The following is a 7105-nucleotide window of genomic DNA, read 5'->3' on the forward strand; positions in this document are numbered from 1 at the left end:
AAGAGAAGGATTTAGCTGGCATGCCCAGGCCATGTGAAAGGTGTCAGGCACCTCTTCACACAAATGGCAGAGGCCAGAAAAGGAAGGGTTGAAATGTTTGAGTACTGCCGGGCACAGTCGAGTATTAGTAAAAAGTCTAAGAGGTATTTTTTCGCCCGCTTTCCCTAGTCACACGCCGCCAACAGAAGGGAAAAGCTTACCACTGCCGGAGAAGAAAGGCAAGAAACACGTGCCTTTTTAGTTAGCAGCGCTAACAATCGAAGATGAAAACAAAGGTGTGATTAGTCCTAAGCTCAAAGAAAATCATTGCCGCACTGCGTATCAGAAAAGGAGAGGAGACTGCTCGTGCTACATGTGCGGATAGTTCAGGCACTGAGCCCAAAAAGAGTGAAGGGAAATTGTATTCTTAGGGCACGAAACTAGCAGACTTGGCTTGTAGTGAGGGTGAGGCTATCGAGTGTTTATACAGCGAGACTGTTTCAACTTAGAGCCTCACAGGTGAGTGAAGCGAGCGGCCGCCAGTGGTAGTAGAACCTCATATCCCAGATCACCTCATGTTGAAGGACGATCAGGAAGACAGAGTAGAGCAAAGGTGTAAGCGTAGTGCGCCAAGAGACTCGTCAGAGGCTGAAGTTCAGCCTATTGATCCATGAGCGACGACGCTGCTCACCGAGAGTAAACAAAGGGTTCATTGCGAATCAGAGGAAGAGAGATACGTATCCGCAGTGAATTTCAAAAGCGCGAGGAAGCTGATTTTGAGCAGCCACAGTAGCTCTAAACGCAAAAAGGGAAGAGAGCAAAGGCTACGTGGAGACGGGCCAAATATCAGGCCCTTGATTTGGTGGTACTGAAGGCGCCTAGTGACAACAAAGGACGAAATGCTGCAGAGCCGAATCGAAACCGTTCACCCGGTGCGCTAGGTACTCTCGCGGACACGTTTCATGGTCAAGCGAAGTACGCGGGTGGCTCGCGCGTTCAGAAAAGCAATGGAAACAAAGCTCTTTTTCCAACCAAGTCAGAAGCGAGATCCAGAAAAGGGTGTTGTCTCTCAGGAGGAGTTCAACCGCATCGTCCTGGATTAGAAACGGCGGAAGATAAAGAGCAGTCGTCTCGTGGCACGCGGGGAAATTCTGTGGACGACGGTCAATCAACGCGCGTTGTTGATTTGAAGGACAACCGCCGTAAGTTAAAGGGGATTTGCCAAGAATGCGGATGCACTTTTTAGAGCGGTATCGGTCTGTAAAAGCAGCTATAGACCACGCCGCCGTGCCAACAGGCGCTAGTGAAGAAGTTGAGGCAACCCAAAAGAGCAGAAGGGGCCAGATCTCGCAACGCCCTGAGTAAGCATGCGAAAGATTCAAACAGCAAGTTAAACGTGTAGGCAAATGAGCCGAAAACAGAGAGGAAGAAAGAGGAGTCCTCTCCCTCCGAAGCTACTTACTTGCAAACGAGTGAAACAACAGTGGGGTGACCACACAGATTTCAGACGGGAGCAAACAGCAGTTTTTCGTACCGGTCACCACGTGTTGTTCAGCTTCCCGTCACCGGGATACGTGCGCTACGCGGAAGTTCTGAGCGCGTTGGAGAAGCAGGAAGACGGCGCTGCTGGGCAAAGAGGGACTTGTGCCCTTCCCTTTTGGCACGTCTCGACAAAAGCGCAAAAAGGCAGGTAACGGTCCCTGAGGGCTCACCTAAAAGCCTAATTCAACACTCAAGGAGGAGGTTAGACATTCCTCGTGGGCATTCATTGCCTCGCCGGGGCAGCGCGGTGGTTAGGGCTCTCGACTACTGTGCCCAAGGACGCGGACGATCCCGGCCTCGACATCAGCTTTTCGATGGAGGCGAAAAGCTAGGCACCCGTGTGCTGTGCGATGGCAATGCACGTTAAAGAACCCCAGGTGGTCGAAATTTCCGGAGTCCTCCACTACGGCGTCTCTCATAGACTGAGCCATTTTGGGACATTAAACCCCCCAAACCAAACCAAACCAACCTCACGGTCATTCCCATTGCAGTTCTTGCTTTGTATTTTGGTTCAGTTTTCTCTTTCTTCAATGAATGTTGGGCGTCTCAAACGCAATTGATATATATCGTGAGATATATATGGTGACTTGTCGCGCTGCGGCAATGTAAGTGAGGCTTTATGAATGATTCTTCCTTGAACTTTCTAGATTTTTGTCTATCTGTTGTGAAAGCCTGGCGTGTCTTGGGGCTAAGTCGGGGTGTTTGCGCGTCGTGTAGTTAGGTGTTACTTCGGCCGACCTTACCACTGTTGGCCCTGGTGAGAAACTTGGGAGATGCCTTGGTGCCCGCCGAGAGGAGTAAGTCATCCCACGAACAAAAGGCATCTCACCGCGACCAGTGATTGGCGCCACTTGCCGATCAAACTTTCTTCGCATATCAAGAACGCCTCTCCGCTTTGAGCAAAATATTGCCGGAGGCGTGTCATCGGATGCGCGTGCGTGTAAAAGTGCGCGAAACTATTGCGTCAGAGTTACACCCTCTGTCGGGGACAAAAACCAGATGCGAAGGACGTGTCAGAAGACGGATGTTTTGTTCCCCTGATCGCCGGCCTAGCAGCCACTCGCGGGTGTGTGTGTCTGTGTGTGTGTGTGTGTGTGTGTGTGCGTGCGTGCGTGCGTGCGTGTGTGTGTGTGTGTGTGTGTGTGTGTGCGTGTGTGTGTGTGTGTGTGTGTGTGTGTGTGTGTGTGTGTGTGTGTGTGTGTGTGTGTGTGTGTGTGTGTGTGTGTGTGTGTGTGTGTGTGTGTGTGTGTGTGTGTGTGTGTGTGTGTGTGTGTGTGTGTGTGTGTGTGTGTGTGTGTGTGTGTGTGTGTGTGTGTGTGTGTGTGTGTGTGTGTGTGTGTGTGTGTGTGTGTGTGTGTGTGTGTGTGTGTGTGTGTGTGTGTGTGTGTGTGTGTGTGCGTGCGCACCGCAGTACTTTTTTGGAAATGGCACGGCTGCTCCTTGCCACTGCCGGCCAGTCGACCAGCGGCTCGTCGCCCCTCAAAGCGTCCCTCCCGCTCCACTGGCGCCATCGAAGACACAACCGGTGCCATAATTCTCAACAAACTCGGCGGGCCTGCACCACGTGTCGGCAGAAGAGGTTCCTGGAAGCCCGGCGAGCACAGCGATGGTCTGAGCCGCGTCCTAGGCCTGGACATGTGTACGCGCTGGTGGCCTGACGCCCGCCTGCCCTGAAATTCGAGCTTAAGGGGGAGGGGGGGGGGGGGGGCTGCGGGCTAGCACCGGGGACGGGAGGAGTCCTCCGTTATCGACACCGCCGAGTGAGCGCCGCGACTGCCAGGCTCCAAGGGCCCACGCAAGCGGGGGACCCCTCTAAAGAAAAAGAGGAACAAGTGAATGCCTGGAGAGAAAAACACGGCTAACCGTCCTCGGACAGTAGCTTGCAAGACGCCGAAGGAAACGGTCGTCAGTTTGAATTCCTGTACAGTTTCTTCCATGTAGCCATTAAATCAGTTTGTTAAGTGGTACCGGAGTTTTATTCAGTGACCGAATTATCTCAACGCAGACACGACGACCACAACGATTACGACAGACCCCTCTTCGGCTGGTACGCCGTCTTCTGTACAAAACTGGGGACCAGAGACTAGCCCAGCTGACATGGCCTCTTCAGGGGGCACCGAGGAGGTGTGACTCTTTTCGAGACCTCTTCGAGCGGCGGACAAGCTGTTATGATCGGGCTCTTAGCCTCGCTTCGCACGCCTCCTGCAGCGGGTGATGGCTGGAGTCATGTGGGTGCCAGCGAACGACGGACGTCCCTTTACATGCGCTTGTGCTGCTCCGCATGACACCAGCGCCGTGAGGAGAAGCTTCAGCATCGGGCTTGCCGGACACTCCAGCCAGACACCCTGTCGCCTATAATGAAATATTCTAGTTCACTATACTGGCGCCTCAGCGACCGCCGGCGCCATGGATGCGTGCCCTCCTCCCCCCATCACGCCGCGTCAGATACGCCACCGGAGCCCAGCGCGCTTGCTAATCCTCTTGGCCCGCCGCCAACTACTGCGTCCGGATTGGACAGCTCGAATGCCAAAGGCTTTCTAACCTACGAAATAAGGCGCTAGGCGAGTAGTAGGAAGATCACTGTCGTGAGCATCGTCGAGTGCAGTAATGCTCGTCTAGAGCGGAAATGGCGGAGTCTCCCCGGCCATCGCTGTGCGAAACAGTCGCGTGTAGCCAGTAACTTTCGGCCCCTGTATCGGTATTGTTGCGCCTTGTACAATGACTGTAAATAGTGTATAAATTCACCTTTCGTTCACCTCAGATTGTAGACTCGAAGCCTTGATACCCAGACACGGACCAGAATCGTAACAGTATGTCTAAAATGGGGAATAACCTGCACATGCGATCAACATTCTACGGGCCTGTCCACAAGTGTCAACCTCACACTTTAATATTCCTACCACGCAGCAGTTTCAGGCACTGATTCGCCGCTCTAACCCTGTAGTTCAAGCGCCGGTAATGGCCTGGGTGACGGAGGCCGCCGGGGCTCAGGGGTTTCCGGCTGTCTGATTCCCCCTCCTTCTAACTGATAGAAAGTCGTCAACACCATCATCACCGCAGTTAAAATGTGCTTCATGACGACGGCAAAACATAGTGTATGTTATATTTCGCTATGTAGTCTTTATTATCATCATCATCAGCATGATGATGACTGCAGTTAAAAGCGTCGTTCATGTCGACGCCGAAGCATAGCATGCTTTATATTTTGCTATGAAGTCTTCATTTTCATCATCATTATTACCGCAGCTAAACGTCTTTTATGGCGACGGCGAAGCATAGTGCCCATTACATTCCACAATGAAGTCTTCATTATCATCATCACCACAGTTAAATAGTCCTTCATAGAGATGGCGGAGCATAGCGTGCATTATATTTTGCTAGCAGTCCTAAAATCAAGTTATACGAGCTAAACATCGAGGATGAGCTTCACGATGTTGTCCACCAGGGGTTGCGACGTGCTGTCACGCAAATTAAGAAGAGGATGAAAAAGATGCTTCCGAGAGGCACGCGGCAGCGCTGGGGCTTGGGGGTAATCATCTCTTTAATTACCGCGCTGACTCCGCATGGCTCCGACATGATCGTGGGCCGACGGCGGCACGACGCCAACGCCGTGGCTTGACGTCCAGCCATCTACCTCGTCTCGAAGACAGGCGAGCAGGTTCTGGAGCCTCGGCGCCTTGGACAGAACCATGCTGGTGACACCACGTTTGGTTCACTTGCTTACATGCATCGCTGTGACGGCGAGCTCGGACAGCGTGTACCCACGCAGCTTCCAGGCTGCGTGGGAAGAAGACACCAGGAAGCACCAGCTCCCGCCCGAGTTTGAGGACCGCTTCCGACACGAAGATGATGGTCAGAAGCATGCAGTAAGTGAAATGAGGAAACAGTGGCCACGATTCTACGAAGTCGGTCCCCCAGAACAGGCTGCGGTCGCTGCGCCCTCTCAATTAGAGCCATCCAGCGTCTTTCGTAACATCCTCAACCGCGCCAATGGTTTCCAGGAGCTGCTTCGCGATGACAGCAGCAATCTGCTGGGCGAAAACATCGCTCTATCAGGTCAAGCCGTTCGCGAGGTCTTCAACAACAGTACGAGCAAAGTGCGCACGGCAGACATGAGCCGAATCAGAGTACACCCAGGAAACCTCGTTCAGCGGAAGAGGCGTGTCGGCCTTCGGCGCTTTACGAGAAAGCTTACTTTAAATCCGACTACCACTACGAGGCGTACAACTACGACTACTAGGAGCACGACTACCACGGCTGCCCCAAGGACGGCGTTCTCTCTGGCCTTCTTTCCAAGCCGGCATCGCAAGCTTTTTGTCCGGCTGCGCAAGGTAGATAAAGACCTCCTCTTTAGAAAGCTCGTCACGAAAGGTGTGCTGCGCCCTGAATCCGCTCGAACTCCGCCACGAACTAAACAGCTGCATCACAGCAATGCCAGAAGAGTGGAACCTCCGCGTCGAGCGACCAGCCACCGCAGCGTCGTGGAACAGGCATACGCACTTCCTGAGTTGCCTCGCAGGCCCCGTAGGTCTCACCTCAGCCTCTCGGATGGCTTCCTCAAAAAGCGGTTCGGCACCTTCAAAGACCTCGAGGTGCACCTAGTGAGCGGTGGGTCCGCTACTGACTTTGATGTGCCCGACGTCGACGTGGTGCACAAGCATGCGGCGGTCTATAGGACGCCCATGGACAACACATCGTTGGAGCTGTACTGCATGGCGGGTTATAAAAATGCCGCCAGCATCACCTGGCGCGTAAACGGTCGCAGCCCAGAGGAGTTTGTCAGTACTGAGACGGCATTCTCGAAGAGGGACGCCGGTCTCAAGGTGATCATATCCCGGCTGCGTCTCCAGAGGCTGGAAGTACTCCCCACTACGACGGGCAACTACAGTTTCGAGTGCGTCGCAAACGTAGATGACTCGGACGCTCGGGCGACTATGGAAATCGCCGGCACCTTTAACAACTCGTGCATCGATAGCAGCGACTGCGACGCCCGCAACGCGCTGTGTACGTTTGGCAAGTGCGAATGCAAGGACTTCCTGCCAGTTCCTCTGAACTCCCGCCACACAACGTGCCGCTCTTTCGGCTACATCGGATGGCCGTGCCACTACGACGAACAGTGCTCCTATGCTGTGCAGAACAGCGTGTGCAGCTCCAAGGGCCGCTGCGCCTGCATCCAAGACTACCGGCGCAATAAAGACAACCAATCTTGTGTGCCCCGCAGCGGGCTGGGCGCCGAGTGCTCCGGGCCTCGAGATTGCGAGGCTGCGCAGGCCGTTTGCCGTGGCGGGCACTGTCGCTGTCCCGAAGGAAAGAGCCCACGGGAGGGAAGCTGCTTTGAACTTCCGGTTGCACCACTCCTGGAGCGCATGAAGGATAAAATGTTGCGCATAGCCAACCTCTCTGCGCCCTCTGCGAACGACAACTCAACGCTGCTCACCGTTCCTCCAGTAATACCTGTGAGAAAAGCTTCCGTGTCATTGGCGTGCAGCCTCTGTGGTTCTGCCCAGGTAGTGAAGATCTTGTCCTTGGGGATGGTCGTTGTACCGAGAAGATTTGCTCTGTGACACTGGTGTCTCTTATTCGC

The sequence above is a fragment of the Amblyomma maculatum genome, chromosome 1, assembly GCF_055883805.1.
Source record: "Amblyomma maculatum isolate TAMU_Amacu chromosome 1, ASM5588380v1, whole genome shotgun sequence".
Lineage (NCBI taxonomy): Eukaryota > Metazoa > Arthropoda > Arachnida > Ixodida > Ixodidae > Amblyomma > Amblyomma maculatum.